Below are 23,608 nucleotides of genomic sequence, written 5' to 3'. Positions count from 1 at the left end.
AATAAGGGCCTGTGTTTCTCAGAAGAATACAAGACGTTTAAACCCTCTAGTACTGGGTATATATGTCACTGCGTATGGTGCTACACAATTATACCCCTTGCCCATCTAAAACCTGTGGTCAACTGAATGTGGGTTTCAAAAGGTATCACAGTGGCTTGACACCACCAGATTGGTGGGGGTTTCTTCTTCCAGTGTTTGGAGATTACATCTCCACATGCTGGTGTGCCGGCTCTACATAGGGTTTTAACTGGACTCTGATTGAATGCCCGATGTTACCAGTTTACACTGCACCCTTACCGAGGCCCTTATGGGTCACAGGGCCCAGGTTATTATTCAGGGACCCTTTTCTGCCAAAACCCAACCCAGGTTGACCCGGCAATACTGCGGTTTATTACGGTAGTGGAAAAGGTGTATTACTTTTATTACTTTGCTCCGGCTGGTTGTGGGTTTCACTGCTTGATGCATGAACCCCAAATTGTTGTTGATTTGTGAATGTAAGGATTGGTGCGCTACCCTGTGTCCCACTGAAAAACTTGTGGATGGACACTCACACTCATGTTCCATGCATCTGTTCACAGAGCTTGGTGGCTGCCTGGCACCTCTGTGGGAGATAGGCATGCCAGCATACCCCCACAGTAACGTCTGCTGCAGGGCATGCCTCCATAGTCACGCCAGCGGGACCATCCCACCCACATTAGTGACGCTGGCCGGCCATCCTTTGCCCATAACTAACGCCACTCTGCACTCATGATGCTGTATTCAATGCTACACACCACAGCTGGCGAGGGGGTTAAACAGCGAGGATCGCAGAAAACCAGCAATCCTCGTTGTTTAACGTTCCGGGGGAATCCTCGCCGTCACAGGACAGTGAGGATTCCCCCAAACAGTGAAACCTACGTTAATGCAGCGAATCAGCTGCATTTCACTGCGGGTTTCACTGCTTCAGCAGCAAAAAACCCAGATTCCCCCTCGCTCCCAAAACGGAATCGGCGTATTAGGGGGGTCAGTTGAATACTGTGGGGGCGAGCGGTGACAGCGAGCAGGCAGCCCTGCTCGCTGTCACCGCTCGCCCCGGGCATTGAATACTTGCCATGCTGTGTCCATACCCCAGCACCAATGTTCCCTCTAATTTTACAAAGGCTGTGTGCGGCAAAAGATTTTGGCTGTGCAACTTTGGAAGGAAATTAAAATTTTTGTGCGTCACATATATAACTGGAAAATTACGTTCAGCATTTGTGTTAACTTTACTTCAAAATTATATTAAACATTTAAACATTCAAAACACAGCACACAATGTAGTTAATGGATGAAACACACATTAATTGAGTCCACAACTGCAAAAAGGGACCACTGCTGCTTTGTGCGCTCTGTTGTAATGTCTGTGCGCCCACTCGTCGAGTTGTGTGCGCGCGCACGTGTGCACAGCTTAGAGGGAACACTGCCAAGCACCCTGCCCTGCTCTGATCCTAGCAGGATCACTATAGAGCAGTGGTAGCCAACCCTAGCCCCCGAGAGCTACCAGCAGTTCACATTTTCCAGACAACCCAGCTGCTGCACAGCTGTACTCATTAATCACTGACACATTTTAAAAGATACACAGATAGAGCTAATTAGCTCACATGTGATTATGTGAGGAGACCTGCAAAACATGCACTGTTGGTAGCTCTCGAGGACTAGGGTTAGCTACCCCAGCTATAGAGCAACGGAAAGGGGAAGTGCTATGAGGCCACGGCCCCTTCCCAAGAGGCAATGCCCTATTTTTGGCCAGGTATGCAGATGTTCCCTCTGTAATGATCAGTGCTGACACATCGCTGTGTGCTCAGCGATATTGCTGAAGCATTCTGAGCGATCTAGCATTGCTCAGAAGGCTTCAGCATCTCCCCGTGTGTAGGCCTCATTAGACCAGCACTGTCTTTGGGGCAAAGATAGGTCTAGAAACATTTAAAAATTTGGTATATTTTGTCGACACTTAACTTGCTGACTTTCATAATGTCAACATGATTAGAATGTCTACAAAACATCCCTGGTGGTCTGGCGGTGACTTACCTGGTATGGTAGTTCCAGTGATAGCTTCCATATATGGGTCAGCTACACTTCCTGCAGGGAATAAGCCTTAGGCCGGTTTCACACACTCCGGCTCCTGCCGGACGGTGAAATCCCGCACGGCCAGGGAGCCGTGCCGCACACAGTAGTTGTGAATGGACACTATTGTGTCCATTCACACGGGACGGCCACGACCCGGCCGCACGGTTGCAGCCGGATCCCGCCACTGGAAGGGACGGCTGCCGGGCTGTGGCCATCCCTTCCATGATAAACTAGTGTGTGCGGCACGGCTCCCTGGCCGTGCGGGATTTCACCGTCCGGCAGGAGCCGGAGTGTGTGAAACCAGCCTTACCCTCCACCCTAGTGGCGGACCTGAACCTCATCTCCCAATCCTTGTCAGCACGGATGGTGTAATGGTTAGCATTACTGCCTCACATCGCTGAGGTCATGGGTTCGATTCCCACAATTGCTCTAACTGTGCAGAGTTTGTATATTGTCCCCGTGCTTGCGTGGGTTTCTGGCGGGTACTCAAGTTTCCTCCCACAATCCAAAAATATACAAGTAGGTTAATTGGCTTCCAACCAATTAACCCTAGAATGTCTGTGTGTGCGCGTACATGTGGTAGGGAATATAGATTGTAAGCTCCACTGGGTCAGGGACTGATGTGAATGTTCAAATATCCTCTGTAAAGCACTGCGGAATATTTATGCTCTATATAAGAAACTGAATAAATAAATATGTAGGCATGTCAACTTTAATGGTAGCATTAGAACATTATACATATTCCCAACTCATCAGTAAACTTGTGCAAGGATCTGTATAGAACACTATGGAGGAAATTTACTACGATGTGTATTCTACTTCACATGTGATGTTGCTATGGGCAACCAATCAGATCCTGTCTACCATCTACTAGAGCAGGGCTGGGCAACTGCGGCCCTCCAGATGTTGAGAAACTACACATTCCAGCATGCCTTGCATCAGTTTCAGCATGGCCACATAGCAAAACTAATGCAAAGCATCCTAGGATGTGTAGTTCCTCAACATCTGGAGGGCCGCAATTGCCCAGCCCTGTACTAGAGGGTGCTAAAATAAATAAGAAGTAGATTCTGATTGGTTGCCCATAGCACATGTGAAGTAGAATACACATCCCCCCAATGTGTTTCATACACTAAAGTTAAAGAACAATGGAGGCAATTCAGAGCTGATCTCTGTTTTGCAAATTTGCACAGCGATTATCGAACAACTGCAGAGTACGCATGCGCAAGGCCAAACAGCGCCAAAAATTATAAATCTAACTGCAATCAGGACCTATTTAATATAACCCAAGTTTTGTCAGCAATGTGATCAGATTTGTCACGTACATGCCCCATACCTGTAAATAGAGTGATAAAAAAACAAAATCTCTTGAATCACCAAGGTATACCTGTACAAATCATGCAACAAAGAAACATTTCAGTAAAACTCTTAATAGAGTTGTACAGATAACTAACATAAGTGCCAATGGCCTAGCACAATGGTCAGGGAACTCGGTCCTCATTACCCCACGCAGTGCATGTTTTCCAGGTCTCCTCACAGAATCACAAGTGAAATAATTAGCTCCACCTGCGGACCTTATAAAATGTGTCTATGAGTAATTAGTACACCTGTGCACCTGCTGGGTTACCAGCAAAACATGCACTGTGTGGGGTAATGAGGACCGAGTTCCCTCACCACTGGCCTAGCAGACTGCATGGAAACGAAAGTACCTTTAATTTTCTTAAAATCCACCGGGATTGCGGGTGGTACAGCAGCTGTATTTAGGCTTACAGAATTATTATATGCAGGCAATTGCACAAGCCTACCCCCACCCTGCAACCGGTTACATTGGCACCAATAATAGCTTACACCCCACAATATAATGATATAGTATACATGTAGATTTATTAAACTCACACCAGCTGTGACACCCAACAATAACATTGACTTTCAGCAACAGTTAAACAACTTTATAATAAGCACAGCAATGTCCCAGGAAGAGGACATGTTACATTTAATGCTTTGGACACCAGTGACTCTTTGGTGTATTATATTTTTTCTATATATATAAATAACTATACGCTCTGTGTCAGGAAAGAGGAAAGCTGAACCATGCAACCCACCAACTTGTCCTGCAGCCTCAGCACTCTCCCGGCTCCTACTACAGTCCAGTACTACAGACTGCAGCTGCACTGGGTCACCTGACTGCTGTCAGTCACATGACCAGCTCACAGCCCTCCCTGTCACTCATACAACGTTATCAGCCATCCATGTTATGGATGGCAGAAACTGCTTCATGCGGTTCTTTGGCTGGCATATGATTATACCGCCATCTTGTGGCGTTTGAAAGAACTGTTTCTCAAAATTAAATATTTTTATTACTAGGGGATTCATCGCGCCCTACGGGCGCTCTTCACACCGTCGTAAGGGGCTCTGGCCAATTAACATGTGAACGACTTTAGTGTGTGAAATGTGTTTATTATTAAATGGAGGATGACCTGTATCGGTATTTTAGTTATAAATTAAATGTTGAAGCTGAAAAGGGCGTTTGATTGTGAAGGGGGTGTAGGTTGTTTTGTTGGTATGAAGAGTGATTAGTTGTTGGGGGGGGGGTACTGCGTGATGGAGATGGACAGGTGCATTGTTTGGGCACGTGGATATCGGGGTGTTGCGGGTGGTGAAGTCGTAGGTAGGGGTGTGGTGGGTGTGTGAGGGTTAAGTGCAAGGGTGCTATGCACGTGGAAAGGTGCGGGGGTGGGCCAGTTGTAGGTGCGGGGGTGGGCCGTGTGGGTTGGTTAGGTGTGGTTGTGCACCGAGAGGGGTGCGTGGGTAGTGCGTGTGCTGTTGCCGCAGCTGGCTGCATGGATACTGCGGGTAGAGGAAGGTCGGGTGGGTGGATGAGGGAGTGGCAGGTGCGGGGTTGCCGCAGGTAGGGGAGGGTGTGAGGGGTGCTGTGGGAGGGGCGGGTACAGTTTTTTTGTGGGTGGTGGAGTTGCAGGTGTGGGGGTGATGCATGTGGGTGCTGTAATTGGGTGGGGGGTGGTTGTGGGTGGTGCAGGTGTTAAAGGGGCGGGTTAGGTGTTTTTGCGTGGGTTAGGGTAGATGTCTGGGTGTGCTGTGGGTGTGTGAAGTGCCGGTATACCGGTGGTGGGGGAGGGCCGGTATGTGGGTGTAATGTGGGTGTGTGAGGTGTGCTGGAGTCCCCCATGTGAATGCTGACGTTTTCCTACCTTGCGGTGGCTTCGTAATGCGGCTCTGCAGCTGTGTAATGTTAGGCAGCTAGGCATGCTCAATCCCTGGATTCTTGGGATTGGCATCCCTAGTTCGCAGGCGTGTGACCCATACCCACCCCCACACCGGCCGACGCGCACATTTACTTACATTGGCAGGTGGGTGGCCGGGAGTGGAGTGGGTTCACCTCCTCATCAGCAGCCGGAGAAGAAGCAGGGGGGCGGGTAGGCACAGGAGAAGAGGTGGGGGGCAGGCGTCCAGGAGAAGGGGCGGGCAGGAGAAGGGGTGACAGCAGAGTGGGCGGCGTGGCCTGTGCAGCGTGACCTTCCCGCTGCGCAGGCCGCACGCCGGGGTGGTGAACAGCCATGCAGCATCTGAGCGAGTGCTCAGACGCTGCCCAGCATTAGACTGCGCAGTCTATTCCCGTGATTGGATACTCCAATCCCGGACTTTTTCGTGGCAAATCCCGGGATCCCGCCGATCCGGATCCCGAGATTGACCACTCTAGTGTGGGTGCTTGTGTTCCCGGCCGTGTGCAGCAGCGGGTCGTGCGGGAGGGAGCATCAATGATGTCACCATTCTCTGATGCTCCCTCGGTGAGTGAGGGTCCACTGAGAGTAGGGATGGCCATCGACCAGTGCTGGTGATAAAAACATTGATGGTTGATGGTCGATGTTGAATAGATTTGCCATTGATGGGGAGAACCAGATGGTTTCCCACCATCGATGTCAAGGTTAAAGGAATAGTTTTGTTTTCCTTTTTCCTGGGACACAGCCAGGACGCCCGTGAAGCCCTGCCCTCAATTTCTGATTGGCCCACAGGTCATCAGTCAGAGAAAATGGATGTCCATCGATATTAAAAACATCGATGGTCAACCATCACATATGTGTGGACCATCGATGGTCAGTTGCACTTTGCCATCGCTGGTAAACATCGATGGCAAAGGCAACGATGGCCATCCCTAACCCTGGAGGAAGGAGTGACAGGCCCTTGGGAAATTGTGGGGGTGTGGCCTAATCACGGGAGGCGTGGCCACCTCCCGTGATTAGGCCACGCCCCCAAGTTAGCATAATGAGTGAAAAAACCCTGAAAAGTTGAGGGGCAGTGATATTGTACCCCCCCTCCCCCCCAGAAGCAGCACGCACGTACAGCATGTGCTGTGCTGCTCAGTGCTGACAGGAGGCTCAGCATGAGCTCTCATGCTGCGAGTGAGACGCTGAGCCTGCTGTGAGCACTCAGCACAGCACATGCTGTATGTGTGCTACTGCTGCTGCCGGGAGGGAGGTCAGACCACGAACCAGGGTGAGTGGCAGCAGGGGCGGGCTCCCCTCTGTGTGCAGGAGCGGGCAGTGACAGTGAGGGATGCCGCTCCCCCGTGAGGTTCCCCTTCTTGTGCGGCAGTGGGGAGTGTGGCTTTAGCGGAGTGGCAGCAGGGGCGGGCTCCCCTCACTGTGCGGCAGCGGGGAGTGCGGAATGGAGCAGCAGGATTGCTCCATCGGTGAGTGGGTGGCAGCAGGGGTGGCTAGGTTGCGTGTTCCTGCGCAAGTTCCGGGTCGCAGGTGACCGGCCATGGGGATATGTGGAGTGGACACACTCTGGAGGCAAGTGGGGGAGTGGGAGAGAGACACGCTGCAGCGGGTAAAGGGGGGGGGGGAAGAGACACGCTGGAGGGGACGGGGAGAGAGACACGCTGGAGGCAGGGGAGGAGAGGGAGAGAGACACGCTACAGCGGGGAAAGGGGGGGGAGAGACACGCTGCAGGCTGGTTCTGTCACTCTGTGAGTGTGTGTGGGCGGGGTCAGAGGCACTGATAGCCTATTAGCCTATGACTCCGCCCAGCGTTCTGGACACACTCCTGATGAGTGACAGATGTAGCCAAATATATAAGTGATTATTAATTAAATTCTAATATGCGAACTGTGCAACATTATATATATTATTGCATCATCCATGGAAACTGTGAGCAAGCATTTATCATATAAATTACTAAGGTGTATATAAGACAGAGTAATATAATCCTTCTGTAAATCTACTATATACTGTAAAAGTGAAAAATTGTCCTTCTGTCTGTCTTTCTATTCAAATCCACAGTCTACAGAAAGTGAAATTTTACACAGGAGCGTATTAAAACACGGCCAAGCAACAATTTTTTTTTTAAAATCTAAATCAGGGTTACCGACTTTTCAGCTGCCCTCTCCGGGCAGCCAGCTCAATCAAGTAGGGGGCGGGCCCGGCAGGCATGACACAAAAGGGGGCGGATCCGTTCGTGTAACTAACCTAATAAGCTTGCAAGCGGTACTCACCGCTGCCGCTCCAGCCGCTCCCACTCTCCTCTCCCTGCTGCCAGTCTCCGCGGCGGCTGTTATCTAAGTGGACAGCGACGCCGGGCACATCATGACATCGCATTGGTCGCTGCTGGCACTTGCCCCCGGCACTTTGCATATGCCCAGTCTAATTTTTTAGCAAGAAGGCTGAAAAACCGTGAGGATCCGGGACCTTCCAGGGGACCGGGAGAAAGATTCAAAACGTGGGCGACTCCCGCTAAAAGCGGGAGGGTAGGCAACTATGATCTAAAATAATTACGGTTCATTTTTAATTAATTAAGAACCACAATTTTTTTTATGCTCATTCCGATTACCAGGGGCGGATCCAGGATAAAATGACAGGGGGGGCACCATGATAAAAGAGGGTTTGGGTGGGGGAGGGGCGGTGTTAGTGGTGCCAGTGTACATGCTACGAGAGCAACAGAGAGAGAGAGAGGGTGGGAATGGGATTAAAAATAGGGCCTGGCATTTAAAGTACGCAGGCCCACCATGGCGACAATAGTGAAGCAAAAGGGGCCACACCCCCTATGGAAAGGGGGTGTGGCCACTCAACAGGGGGCGTAGGGTGACCAACTCATCCCTTTAATCCGGGACACATATTAATTACACAGGTTCTGTGGCTGGCTTTCACCTGGTTTTAAACTGCCACACCTCAAGACTCCATTTCACCTGGTTTTAAACTGCCACAGAACCTGTGTAATTAATATGTGTCCCGGATTAAAGGGATGAGTTGGTCACCCTAAGGGGGCGTGTCCTTGAGTGTAGTGTACCACACCATATACAACTTCTACACATTATGCAACAAAATACAGACCCCATTATACTTGCCCCTTACACATGATGCCAAATGGAATGAGCCAAAATTCACATAATGCCACATGGATTGAGCCAAAATTCACATAATGGCACACGGATTGAGTCAAAATTCATAAAATGCCACACGGATTGAGCCAAAATTCATAAAATGCCACACGGATTGAGCCAAAATTCACATAATGCCACATGGATTGAGCCAAAATTCACATAATGCCACAACATACCTCCAAACATGACCCTCTCCAGGAGGGACAAACTGCTCTACTCCTGCACTTCACTCATAATGTAAGATTTGCATCACCTGTGTTGAAGCGCCTTTCTTATCAATTAACCTGTTCAACACAGGTGATGGTAATTATACATTTAGAGGGAAGTGCAGGAGCAGATCATTATGTCCCTCCTGGAGAGGGTCATGTTGGGAGGTATGCCACAAGGATTGAGCCAAAATTCACAATACGCTTCATAAACAGGGACATTGTCCGCCAAAGGCGCGCATTAAACATTTACACCATAATGTCCATTACATGTTAAGTTACAAGCCATTACAGTATGTCCATTATGTATTATGCCAAACACCATAATGCCTATTAAAAATTATGCTACATAAGTGCTGCTTATCTACATGCTCATTGCCAAGGGTTCCATGCTCATTGCCAGAGGTTCCATCCTCGTTGCCATGTGGGATAACATGCTCATTGCCAAGGGGGAATACATGCTCGCGGTAAATGGGGGACAGCCGTCGCCAGGCAGAAGTGATAGCCACTGACAGTGGCATAGCCTGGCTGTATTCAGAGCACTGCAGGTCCTGGCTATTTGATATAATACCCCTTTCACACCAGAAAATGCATTCCCAGGTTGGCCCCTTTTACACCAGCCTAGTCCCTGCATTTTCTGGTGTGAGGGGGAGAGAAAACCACCCCTCCCTCCTTTAACCAGTTATCTCATTTAACCGGCTATATGTTCGGAACCAACTGACCCATTTACATGAGACAAGTATCATATTGAAGAACTTTTGAGTGGGCTTTGTTCAGTGAAACTGGAACGTTTGGTTCCAGAGTAATCTGCCCTCAAAGCACATGAACAGTCATGAAATTACATTTCAAAAATAAAAAATTTGGTTTACCCATAATATCTCTGGAACCGATTGACCGATATGGACCAGCCTGGTATCATATTGAAGCGATTTGGAATTGAATGGGATCAACCATAAGCTTCTGTGATGCCAGGGGGGTAACTGGCAGGCGTTGGAACTGGGTGGGGGTCGGAATTAACGGGTCCCATATTATCCTATGGGGAAAAACGTTACAGCTTTGCCAGGCGATATCTCTGGTTCCCAGGGGGCTAGAGACACGGGGCTGGGCTCGTTGGAAAACCCTGGTCCGCAGCTACATAAAATGACAGGGGAGGCACGTGCCCGGTGCCCCCCTCTGAATCCGCCAATGCCGATTACCAAAATCACTGATCACACCTACTGACCTATCTATCTATCTATCTATCTATCTATCTATCTCTATATTCTAATATATAAAAGTGAAAACGTGTCTGTCATTCTGTCATTCTATACAAATTCACAGTTTATAAGTGTAGATCATATTACGAGCATATTAAAATACGGCCGATGCAACCAAAAAAAATTCAAATCAAAATTAACTATGGTTAATTTCTTATTAATTAAAAAACACAATTTTTGGTGTACGCTCATATATATGTTCCAGCATAACTCCTGAATGACTGCAGCCATTTACCCCAAACTTTGTACACATATTACTTACAATCTGAGAACAAACATTGTGGGGGTAATACACCCCTAGCGCCACTAGGGGTGGAACAGCAGCACAGAGTATATAAGGAGACCACATAACTCTGGAATGGCTGGAGCAATTTATACCAAACTTGGTACACATATGATTTACAATCTGGGAACAAACACTGTGGGGGTAAGACACCCATAACACCCCTAGGGATGAGACAGCAGCACAGATTATTTCAGAAGGCAGCATAACTCCAGAATGACTGGAGCAATTTACACCAAACTTTGTTTGTACACATATCAATTACAGTCTGTGAACAAACACTGTGGGGGTAACACACCCCTAGCACCCCTAGGGGTGATGCAGCAGCACAGAGGGCGGTATTCAATGAGCATTTTGGCGATGTGCAGCCAATCCTGTTTAGGATTCGCTGCACATTCGCCACTGCTCGCTGCGTTCCGGAACCTCGCCGGCTCCAGTATTCAACGAGTCAGGGGCTCGCTGCCCCTGACTGGCGAATTTTAACTCCTGCAGCGATGCCGCAGGGAGCCCGAGGACGGCGGCAGGCAGGGAGATGGAAGTCTCCCTGCCTGCCCCAGAACGTTTGTGGGGGGGAGGTGGGCTCCCCGGGTGCCAGACAGCACAGGCTGCCCCCCGGGGGTGCCAGCAGAGGACCGGGTATATTCACTACACCCGATCATGCATATGTAATGATCGGGTGCAGTGAATATATGAATATCTAATGAGCGGATCGGCTCCGGCCCCCTGCTGGCTGGTCTGTGTAAAAAAAAATATATATATATATTTTTTTAAACTAAATATATATTCATGTGCTTACAGCACATGAATAAAAATAGCATGCCCCCCCTCAGAATAAAATTCCTGATTTGTTGACACCAAATGTAAAAAACAAAACACTTTATTTTAAAAGTTCACATTCCACTTCACCATAAAAAGATAGCGATTGCTACTCGGTGAATCATGGCGAAAAAAAACCTTGAAATGTATTCGCAATCTGGTCATGGAATAGGGTGATTTACCGTTTTAGTCAAAAATTCGCCTTACAGCACAAAATCGCCATAAAAACATGGCGAATCAGCCTCATTGAATACCGCCCAGAGTATTTTAGTAGACCGCAAAACTCCGGAATGGCTGGAGCAATTTACACAAAAGTTGGTATATATATGACTTACAATATGTGAACAAAGACTGTGGGGGTAACACACCCCTAGAACAAGGGCTTAAAGTGGTCATGGAGAGGTGGGAGAACACTCCTTCCCTGCCACCTACACCAACCTTCTAATGATTTCCCAGTCTGTGCAAAGTCTGACCTTTCCACAACTCTGCGACAGAGACAGGTTGATCGAGTCCGGCGCTGACGTCACACGTCATTCCTGAATACACCTGGGCACACCTGCATTTTTACACCACTCCCCAAAAAAAGGCAAGTGTCCACCCACAGATGCCAACTTCCTGCCCGTCAAAATGTGAAGGGATTGCGACTAGATATTTTCTGTTGCTATTTAAAAAAACTTACTCCATATTTATTGTTCAACAAAACTAGAGGCACACATCCCTCCCATTGGTCCCCATTTTCATGTAGATTTGGGTGGTCAATCAGGTGAAGATTAGGTGAAAAATTTGGCATTTTCAAATGCTTAGGTGGTTTGGAACACCTACAATACTACATTGTTTGCAAGGGACTCCTTTAATCACCCTACGCAGACTTTTGTTAATCTGTAAATGCCACTATCTTGTTTCAAGAAACGCACGCCCATGTCACATATATGCAAATTGAAGCGCATAATGGTAAAAAATGCTTCTGCACAACACATCGGAATAGACATTGACTTTAAATGAATGCAGATCATATGTTACTTCAATAGACCTAATGAAATAAATAATTTATTTGTTTTATATATTAGTTATATGTAAGTTTTCAGTTCTCAGCATCCTTTTATAATTTCATTATATGGAGTAATAGCAAAGGAATAAGATCAGATGCTTCAACCATTCTGACATACAAGAAGCAGGATATGAATCATGTTTCTATAAAATAGTGTATGCACAGTGAGGCAATAAATAAACAAAGATGGCTACCGGTGAAATATTTCCCACACAGGGGAAAGCAAGACGCAATGAATCAGGGCATCTTTCAGCAGGATTCGGCAGGATATGACAGATGACTGAATTACTATGGGATATTATTTAAGAAAAGCAATTTTTGTTACCTCATAAAACATCACCTTTCACAAGGCTTTATAAATATTTAATTGCATAAAAAATTACAGTAGCTCATTCAATTACTAATGGATGAACAGTCAAGTTACCAGTTTAAAGCGGAGGCCTCTACCACCTCAGGGACACATAAAATGCTGTTCCGTCTGTATGAAGGCTAGTAGTAAAAAAATCTATACAAAAAATAAATTTGTTAAAAATGTTGTTCAGTCTTATGAACGGTATTTTTTAAATTTAATATAGCTAGCTAAATGCAGCATACTGTACATATATAGCAGGAGAGTAAAAAGCAGGTTTAATAATGTATATAGTTGTCAGTTTTGACAGATGCTGCACATTCTGTCCCATATAAGGATTCCATCTATCTCCATGGCTTTTAAACATTTGTAAATCCACAAATAGCCATACCTCCCAACTTGGGAAAAACACAAGTTGGGACCCTCGTGCATCAAAGTAGGGGCATGGCCTAGAGGCCAGGCGTGGTCCTTATTCTCCACAGTGGGGGCAAGTCCAGTGGCTCTGTGAGCCGCTGGCCATGCCCCCAGCCCCTCTGTATCAGGGAATAGATGCATGCTCATAGTGTCTATTCTCCGCTACAGCAGTGCCAGGCAAGAGGGACTCCTAACTGCCCCTCCCACTGCGGGACACAGCCGGCCCCAGGCAGGATGCAGGACCATCCCAAAAAAAACGGGATGGTCCTGCGAAAATTGGGACAGTTGGGAGATATGAAATGCCTTGGCCCGGCCAGACTCTCCAAAGCCCTGTGTATGGGCCCTTACTCAGATCTGATCGCAGTACAAATTTGTTCTCAAAATGGACAAAACCATGTGCACTGCAGGTGGGGCAGATGTAACATGTGCAGAGAGAGTTAGATTTGTGTGAGTTATTTTGTTTCTGTGCAGAGTAAATACTGGCTGCATTATTTTTACACTACAATTTAGATTTCAGTTTCAAATCACCGCACCCAAATTTAACTCTCTCTGCACATGTTACATCTGCCCCACCTGCAGTGCACATGGTTTTGCCCATTTTTTTGAACAAATTTGTACTGTGATCAGATCTGAATTAGGGCCATGGTACATACTGTACAATATTCTACCAAATTTGTTAACATACAGCATTTATATTTAGAACATGTATTTTATCTAACTTCTTTCTTTGTATGGTTTCCTTTATCACTGTGATTCCTCTGTGATGGCCATCACTAGCTGCCCTAATAGTTTGGACCAGTTACTACTGTATGCGACCTAGGGGGTTATTCTAGTTGATTCGCAAGGCTGTGAATTCGAAGCCTTGCGAGTCCACCAAACCCCGCCCGGCAAACGACCGCCCCCTCAAAGTGTGGCTTCGCCCGCACAGCAGCGAATGGATGTTTTGCATAAACATCCATTCGCATGGCTTGGGTAACCGCCCACATCTTTCGATGGTCACCGACCATTGAATGATGTTTTGCGTGCACGCATATAAAAGTGACTTTTTAATTGCGTACATTTGCGTGCACGCTGGCGTGGATATGGGCAGGCAGCTGACATCCGGTGATGTCAGCTATCTGCCCCCCACACCCGCGTCACTGCCTCATTTCCATGAAAATGCCCAGCATTCTCATGGGAATGCCCATGGAACGCTGGGCGTTCCCATATGGTAATGGTGCAGCCCGGCGCCCCCCGCCCATCTCCGCACCCCCGAAAGGTCGCCGTGGGTGCATGCACCATACGCCTGCACATGCGCAGATACCCGTCTGCGCAGACGCGCAACATCGGTACTGCGTGCGAAAGCACGCAGGATCGATGTGATCTGAATGAGGCCCCTAGTTTGGAGGTTGCGGCACATATTAGGCTAAAAGCAAAAAAAAAAAAAACCTAAAACAAAACAAAAATAAAGTTTAGGTGTTTTAAGGCAGCAAACTTGTTCGCTAGGAACATAAGTCCATTTGCTTTGATTGCTGTTTGCAGTTTAAGGTTTGTCTTATAATTTATGTATACAATTCAAATTTATGGTCTATAAAATATCTGAATTAACTGTAAATTCTTGCCTGATTGATTGATTTTAAATTATACTATACTATTACTACAGATAAAAACAAATAGCAGTGCGCAAATGGTCAATTAATTGAAAAAAGGTCTGCCAATAAGAGCTCAATCACATAGGTTTCCACTCAGGGTCAAATTCCAAATATCAGAGGGAAACGGATACTGATGAACAATATTGTCCGTTCAAATAGAATGCACTCAGTTCTTTTAGAAAACCGGCTGCTCCGTCCTTAACCCACGAGGGGTGTCCTGTATCCCACAGTCAAACAAATCTACAATAGAAAAAACGGGCGCTCCATAGTGCGATTATCAGATGTAAAAAAGGTATTTATTTTTAAAAAGATATCCACCACAAAGGTCAGGGTGACGTACCACATGTGGCGGTATACAATCACCGCAGAAGATAAAGCATAAAATCGGTGCACAGCACCGGGTTACCACTGCCGGAGCGGTCACTCTCGCCTGGGCTCCACAGTCTGAACGTCGCTAGGCCACGCCCCTACGCGTTTCGTCACCCTGGACTTCGTCAGAGGGCTGGCCTAGCTACGCTCAGTCTCCTCATTTATAGCCACAACTCAGGTGTTATGTGTTAGTGCTAATGACCTCAGTACAACTCATCAGAGTTTTTTCCTGCTGAGTGAACACTTGCGATTGCTAGTAGCAACATAAACATTCTGTGTGTATCCTCTCATTAATTCATAGTGAAAAATAATAATAAAATAATAATCACTGTAAGATACATATAGCATAAATATACCACGCAAGATGCATATATCCATACGATACAGTTGATATCACAATGATAAAGTTTACATATTCACATCAATTAATGATAAAAAACATATATATAAAATATTATAGATCCTGATTTTACATGTATATATAAGTGAGAAGTGGATTCCCAACAACAATTCCCAAGTAAAACATCACAGCGTCCCACGTCATTTTGAGACCTGCCAGGCAGGTGATCCATCTGGTTTAAGATTCGTGGGACTGGAGCATGTGAGGCTCGATATACGGGGAGGCAGTGGCGGAACTACCGTGGGTGCAGGGGGTGCAGCTGCTATGGGGCCTGGAGGCTGGGGGGCCCCATGGACAGCAAGCAGTACCCTGCACCCACGGTAGTTTAATTGTTCTATTATGGAGCCGGTGGGGAAGGAGCCGGGCGGGCCCCGGGGGGGAACGGCGCGCCGTGCAGCTCCGTAGAGAAAGGCAATAGGAGGAAGCGTGCGGAAGGAGCCGGGCGGTATTTGCGCTCTGCACTGCTGCGGAAGGATTCAGAGCTGAGCCGGAAGAGGCACGCGAGGGTGAGAGGAGTAGGGGGGGGGGGGGTTTGCGGGTGCCGCAGCCGCCGCCGTCGTCACCGTGTAGAAGCCGGACAGGGAGAGAAGTGATGCGCAGGGCATGGAGCCTGCCTGTGACTGCCCTGCATCCTGCTTCACAGACTGGCTATCCACCTGCGCTGCCAGCTCAGCGTGAAAGTGCTGGAGAAGTCCTGCTGGCTGCTGCTGCTGGTGAGATGGGCTACAGTACTACTGATTATATTGAAATAATAAGTTTAGAATGTTTTATTTACTTTTTTATGTGTTTATATGTGTTTATGTGTTTCTTTTTTTATGTGTTTATCAGGCTGTGACTATTGGCATAGCTGGTAATGGGTATTACATGTATGGGGCCTTGCAGTGTGTCTCACAGTGTGTAAGGGTATTACAGTGTGTTGTATAATGGCCATTGCGGTATGTCGCATATTGTGTAAGGGTCATTGCGGTGTGTGTCAGATATTGTGTAAGGGTCATTGCGTTGTGTCGCATATTGTGTAAGGGTCATTGCGGTGTGTCACATATTGTGTAAGGGTCATTGCGGTGTGTCACATATTGTGTAAGGGTCATTGCGGTGTGTCGCATATTCTAAAAGGGGCATTAAAGTGTGTTGCACAATGTGTAATGGGCATTGGCAGGGGGGCCCCATCAAAAATTTTGCTATGGGGCCCACAAAGTTCTAGTTACGCCTCTGCGGGGAGGTAATAGAGATATTCTTCTTGCAAAAAAAGAATCATGGTGGATGTATCACTTGAACACTGTGGCGCCCCATGGAATGAATGACGGTCTAGAAATTACCCCTTTTTTTGAAGTAGACAAGGGTTGTTGTTGGGAATCCACTTCTCACTTATATATACATGTAAAATCGGGATCTATAATATTTTATATATATGTTTTTTATCATTAATTGATGTGAATATGTAAACTTTATCATTGTGATATCAACTGTATCGTATGGATATATGCATCTTGCGTGGTATATTTATGCTATATGTATCTTACAGTGATTATTATTTTATTATTATTTTTCACTATGTACTAGTAATGTATGTTCATTTGAAATAATGAGAGGATACACACAGAATGTTTATGTTGCTACTAGCAATCGCAAGTGTTCACTCAGCACGAAAAAACTCTGATGAGTTGTACTGAGGTCATTAGCACTAACACATAACACCTTAACTGTGGCTATAAATGAGGAGACTGAGCGTAGCTAGGCCAGCCCTCTGACGAAGTCCAGCGTGACGAAACGCGTAGGGGCGTGGCCTAGCGACATTCAGACTGTGGAGCCCAGGCGAGAGTGACCGCTCCGGCAGTGGTAACCCGGTGCTGCGCACCGATTTTATGTTTTATCTTCTGCGGTGATTATATACCGCCACATGTGGTACGTCACTCTGACCTTTGTGGTGGATATCTTTTTAAAAATAAATACCTTTTTTACATCTGATAATCGCACTATGGAGCGCCCGTTTTTTTATTGTATACTATTACTATATTAATGTATTTGAGAATGTTTTTTTATTTGAAACAACACAAGTCTGAAGTTGTCCGTACTCATAGGAAACCGCTACAGTGTAGCTACAGAGCTCAAACATATGCAAAGTAGCTGGAGCAAATTTAGCCTGTCTCCCTTCCTGGAATTCTACTCCTATTTTTTTCTGACCAAAATGTAAGAAATTATTGCAAATTGAATACAGTATCTGTTGACATGATCAAAAGATCAACATGTTCAAATGGTAAACATGGCATTTGTCGACACATGAAAAGGTCAACAAGCAATTTTCGGTACTTGTTTCCTAGCACGGCGCACGTCGGGTCCCATTGCATACCATTAGTTAAGGTATGCGATGGGACCCGATCTGACCTGATATTCGGGTTTTAAGAGCTTCCTATACAATTTTAAAATTGCGTCGCATCGCATGCCATTACAATGGCATGCGATGCGATGCAACACGATTACACCCGATTTCACATTGTACAGCCACCCTGATGGCTGATTACAATGTTAAATGCACCCCCAGACCCGATTTTTAATATGTCAAATGGCCCCCCATTGTTAACGCCACCCCACTATCAATGCCAACCCCAAGCGTGGCGAGCACAGCGGTACGCGTCCTCCGACCTTTTTATACACTATCCACGTCGGCATGGAGTTGACTTTAGATAGTGTGGCGAGCGCAGCCCCGCTTCGGGCTCATTGCGCTCACCACACTATATAAAATCAACTCCCCGCCGAAGTGGATAGTTGGGGTATGAAAAAGTCGGAGAACGCTTCGGGTTGGCGTTGATCAGGGGCGGGCTGGGCCGGGGGGCAGGGTGCCATGTGTCCCCCGGGCCGCTTAGCCAGTCACTGGCTGCGGGCCGCGCTGGTCACCATCCTCCACCTCCAGGCAGCCCTCCTGCGCTGGCCGCGGCTTCCAGAACACGGCCGCGGCTAGAGGAAAATGGCCGCCGGCCCCCTGCACTGAGGATATGTCCTCAGTGCAGGAGGCCGGCGGCCATCTTCCTGTAGCCGCGGCCGTGTTCTTTAATAGAAGGCTGAGCTGCACGCAGCCACGCAGGAGAGTAAGAGGCCGGAGAACTGGACGCACCCCTGCTGGCTGCTAGGAGGGAGGAGCCCTGTCTGACCTTCGGCAACTGCAGTGAGGGAAGACTCCTGCGGCCTGCCAGTGACGAGTTGATGTGTGCGGACGCGGCTGGCTGTGTCCATGGAGGCACAGCCCCCAGCCAGCAGCCGCAGATACCACTGCCCCGCCCCGCCCCGCCGGCAGCTGCAGATACCACTGCCCCCCCGCCGGCATCCGCAGATACCACTGCCCCCCCGCCGGCAGCCGCAGATACCCCCTGCCCCGCCTCCACCCGCAGGTGATATCCCCGGAACCCCCCTCAGAGACAGGGGCAGGAACCTTGAGTCAAGCAGATGTGGAATAGGCTGGAAGCCAAACTTATAGACAGCGCAACTGCATGTTGAATTTGCCTCTGTCCATGAACTAATCACAGCTCGCTCCTGATTGGCTGTGAGCTGTGATTTGCTTCAGGGGAGCGGCAAATTCAAAATGCCGCAGCGCTGTCTCTACAAGTTTGGCTTCCAGCCCAGTCCCCGATCTGCTTGGCTCGGAGTCCTAGGAGCAACAGTAGCAGCAATCTCCTGCATCTCAGGAGCTTTGTATATGGAGCCACGGTCTCCTTCCATGCCTGTCATTGGGCCTGACACACCAGTCACATTTTGTCCACCTCCTGATGCACCATTTTGTCCACCTCCCTTGCAACAGCACGCCCGCCTGCCCCCCCCCACTCCTTCTATTGTCGCATGATTAAATGGACCTCCAACATGTACTGCCCAGCAGTAAGGCGATAGTCCAGAGGCCTATCCCAATCCCGCACCTGTGAAGCAGAGGAGCCGCAGTGCCCGAGGATCAGCGTGGAAAAAGAAGGAAGAAGGAGGGTAAGTTTGTAATTGCTTTATGCTTTATGAGGCAGAAGGGGGCCATAGGGTGTGTCAGATAATGTGTAATGGGCATTGCGGTGAGTCACATAATGTGTAATGGGCATTGCGGTGTGTCACATAATGTGTAATGGGCATTGCGGTGTGTCCCTTTATGTGTAATGGCATTGCGTTGTCACATAATGTGTATTGGGCATTGCGGTGTGTCACATAATGTGTATTGGGCATTGCGGTGTGTCACATAATGTGTATTGGGCATTGCGGTGTGTCACATAATGTGTAATGGGCTTTGCTGTGTGTCACATAATGTGTAATGGGCTTTGCTGTGTGTCACATAATGTGTATTGGGCATTGCGGTGTGTCACATAATGTGTATTGGGCATTGCGGTGTGTCACATAATGTGTATTGGGCATTGCGGTGTGTCACATAATGTGTATTGGGCATTGCGGTGTGTCACATAATGTGTATTGGGCATTGCGGTGTGTCACATAATGTGTATTGGGCATTGCGGTGTGTCACATAATGTGTATTGGGCATTGCGGTGTGTCACTTAATGTGTATTGGGCTTTGCGGTGTGTCAGATAATGTGTGAGGGGCTTTGCGGTGTGTCAGATAATGGCCCTTATTCTGGTTGGTGCGGTCGAGCCGCATATGCGGCTCCGACCGCACCAGACGAATCCCCGCCTACAAGACGGATCGGCACGGCCGTCCGTACACGGACGGCTGCCGATCCGCATAAAAATGGTGGAGGCGTACGCCTCCACCATGGTGGGAGCTGCCCCCTGCATTCGATGGTCGTCGACCATCGAAGGCAGGTCCGCACGCCCCGGCAGCTCCCGCAAGCTGAGACCACACGGACAATCGTCCGTGTGGTAGCTTGTATGGGGGCTGAAAGCTGACATCCGGCGACGTCAGCTTTCCGCCCCCATGAGTTGCGTCATGCCCTCATTACCATGCATACGCCCCGCGTTTGCATGGGAACGCCCATGAAACGCGGGGCGTACACATAGGGAAATGAGGGCATGAAGCCTCTCACGCCCCTATACGCCCCCTTTGCGGCGGACGAAATACGTCTGCGGCGAAGGGGGCTGCACATGCGCAGATTGACCTCTGCGCATGTGCAGTGTCAAAACATCGGCGGTACGGCCGCACGCGGGCCGTACCGCATAGATTAGAATAAGGGCCAATGTGTGAGGGGCTTTGCGGTGTGTCACATAATGTGTAATAGGCATTGCAATGTGTCACAATGTGTGAGGGGCATTTCCCTTTGAAGCCAGGCCACACACCTTTATTTTTTTTAGAATGTGTGTGTTCTTTATTTTTAAAATATCTTTTGGAGGGGCACATTTTTACTGTTCCTAATACTGGTGCGCACTGGTACTGGCACTGTGGGGGCATATCTGGCACTGTGGGGAAATATGTGTCTCTGGCACTGTGGGGGCATATGTGTCTCTGGCACTGTGGGGGCATATCTGGCACTGTGGGGGCATATGTGTATTTGGCACTGTGGCGAAATATCTGGCACTGTGGGGGCAAATCTGGCACTGTGGCGGCATATGTGTATCTGTCACTGTGGGGGCATATCTGGCACTGTGGGGCATATGTGTCTCTGGCACTGTGGGGGCATATCTGGCACTGTGGGGGCATATGTGTCTCTGGCACTGTGGGGGCATATGTGTCTCTGGCACTGTGGGGGCATATGTGTCTCTGGCACTGTGGGGGCATATGTGTCTCTGGCACTGTGGGGGCATATCTGGCACTGTGGGGGCATATCTGGCACTGTGGGGGCATATGTGTATTTGGCACTGTGGCAAAATATCTGGCACTGTGGGGGCAAATCTGGCACTGTGGACATCACATTGTGCGGTGTAATGGGCATCATGGTATGGGATGTAATGGGCATTACGGTGTGCGGCAGAATGTATAATTAGCATCACAATATGCAATCTGCAGGTACACAATACAATCATGGTACAGGCCACGCCCCCTTATGATAGGCCACACACGCCTAATTTGTCAGCACGCCTCCGGCGCGCACAAGCATTCAGCCTTCCAGAAGGATAGGGGGGTTTGGGCCAGTGCTCTGGACTTGCCCCCTAGGCTAAAAGTTGCCTAGCGTTGATAGTGGGGTGGCGTTACCAATGGGGGGCATTTGACATAGTAATTACCCATCAGGGTGGGTGTACAATTAAAAATCGGGTCTGATCGCATCGCATCGCATGCGATCGGGTCGCATGCGATGCAATGCGACCCGATCTGATAGACCCGATGACATAACATTAAAATCGGTGGCGCCGTGCTAGGAAACAAGTACCCAATTTTCTTTTAGTTTTTCTTTCTTTTTTTTTCACTTTTTTATACTTTACCATCCATGTGGTCTCTGATTAGGAGCTGTAAAGTGTAACATAATCCCCAATAAGCAGCTACCAGATACGCAATAACATCTAGAATTGAGAACTTCTCCCTGATCCAGGGCCAGATTAAGGCTTGGGAGACCCAGGACACTCAAGACAGTGGGGTTTGGGTAACGGGGGGTTGTGGGTGGTGTGGGAGTATATAAGATTGTGTTTGCATATCTCTCAACATGACCCATTTCAGGAGGAGCAACGTGCTCTCTGCATAAAGTAAGAGTGCAGTCAAGGTAAAGAGGATTTTATCCCTCCTGGAATGGTCCATGTTGGAATGTATGGATTGTCTATATTACATTGAAACCAATGGATTATATTGGATTTCAACTAATTAATAATATCTGTATCTGTTTATATCTCCACCTGAGAGACAACTATTTGTTTTCTTACAGAGGAACAAAAACAGTTTAAAGAACCTTAAAATACACTAGAAATTAGAATCTACTGTATTATCTATCTCGGCCTTTTGGCTAAGATCAAGTGTAGTATCTGTTCTTATCAGTTGGGTCTGGAACGCCCCCTGGCAGAGAATAGAGAAAGGCTGTACCGTAGTATCCGGCTACTGAGCATGAGGTGATTAGTCCACCTCATGTTCTGGGCAAGGGCTAGGGAAAGCTGAGTATCGATGCCCTGCTAGGGAGGGAATACCATTCTTTACCTGGTAGGGAGGGGAGAAGCATCGGTGCTTTGAGATGGGGCTCTTGTGCAGGGGTCTTTGCCTCTGTGGGAGAGTCACTCGAAAAGCCCGGTCTAGTATCCACTCCCAGGAAGAAGGGAAAAGCTGGGACCGAGTAGATTGCTCACTGTCCGGGGGGTACATTGGACCTCGGCCAGTGAGACAGCGAAAAGCCCAGCCCAGTACTCAATCCCTGGGAGAGGTGAAACGTCGGGACTGAGTAGGTGGTTTCTTCTTCCTCAGGTGGTCTATTTGGGCCTCTGCGGGGGAGACTCACCGAAAAAGCCCGGTGGAGTATCCATTCCCATGCCGGGGGTCGGAAAGGGCCCACTGGTTGAGCGGAGAAACACTTGGTCGGACGCTGACTGGCTGGCTGCTTGGAGTCCGAGGCTGCACTGTGCCCCCGGGGAAACTCGGGGGTGCCGAACATGCACGGGTGATCCCAAAATCACCATGCACTAGTATGGCACTAGCACTGCGCACTTTCCCTCTAGGTATGCGCTTCACGTCCTTACCTCGTCCTTTTGGATGGGGTAGGACAATTTTTTCACACCCCCACCCTGGCCTTCTGGCTAGGGTCCTATATTATTTATTTCTCTTCCCCCTCTCACGTTTGTCACTTTTCACGTTCCTTGTATTTTTTTGTAGTTTGTCACGTTTTTTTGGGTAGTGTGGTCGACCCTTCTGGGCCTTCCATTTCCCCAATGTGCCGAAGCTCTCGCCTTTTGGGGAGAGCTTCGGTCCCCCCGAGGACGACCCCGAGCCGCAAGGCAGAGGGAAGTCCACTGCGGGTCTCTCCAAAGCACGGGCTGCGGAGGACCCACCGTCCTAACCCTTTCGGGGGTTGAGGAATGAGGGTCTCTCTAAGCTTCGGCGAAGAGGACCCACCGTTCCCTATTTTCCCCTCTTCAGCCTTATGGTTGAGAGGGGTTAGGGGAAAAACGGGGCCCTGTCTCTTCGGAGACGGACCCATTTCGATCGCACGGCCTCCTTTGCACGTGTTTAGGCACAGCACTGGTGGTGGGGAGCACACCTCGGGCTCCTGAGTTTTTTCAAACTCATCTATCTTGTCACATGCAAGCAGGGCCGGTGCTAGGGTGTCCGGCGCCCTCCTGCAAACCATACATTTTGCGCCCTTTCACATTACCATTGCAACAAGCTGCAGCCCGATTGTGGGAGTGTATGCAACATGCGATCCTATGGAGAATCTCGGGTGCATGTTCATGTATGCATACACAATCTCAGTGCTGTGTCCGCAAAATGTTGCAGGCACTAAAGGTTTCCATACACGCTGAGAGAATCACATACG

At 48.4% G+C, this 23,608-nt stretch overlaps 1 protein-coding gene and 1 pseudogene across 1 annotated transcript in view; one reads left to right on the top strand and one right to left on the bottom strand.

Annotated features, from left to right (window-relative positions):
• Positions 1 to 23,608, bottom strand: part of GNPDA2 (glucosamine-6-phosphate deaminase 2) — a 435,608-nt gene that overhangs the window by 30,250 nt on the left and 381,750 nt on the right. Inside the window, exon 2 of the mRNA XM_083166699.1 lies at positions 4,185 to 4,207. The gene's annotated coding sequence lies outside the window, so the exon portion shown is untranslated. The remainder of the gene's footprint in view (positions 1 to 4,184; positions 4,208 to 23,608) is intronic.
• On the top strand, positions 22,073 to 22,214 carry LOC146045335 (U2 spliceosomal RNA; annotated as a pseudogene).

Source organism: Crinia signifera, chromosome 1 (genome assembly GCF_055691185.1).
Source record: "Crinia signifera chromosome 1, ASM5569118v1, whole genome shotgun sequence".
Taxonomy (NCBI): Eukaryota; Metazoa; Chordata; class Amphibia; order Anura; family Myobatrachidae; genus Crinia; species Crinia signifera.
Note: the sequence above shows the minus strand (reverse complement) of the source record. Positions and strands in the feature narration are given on the sequence as shown.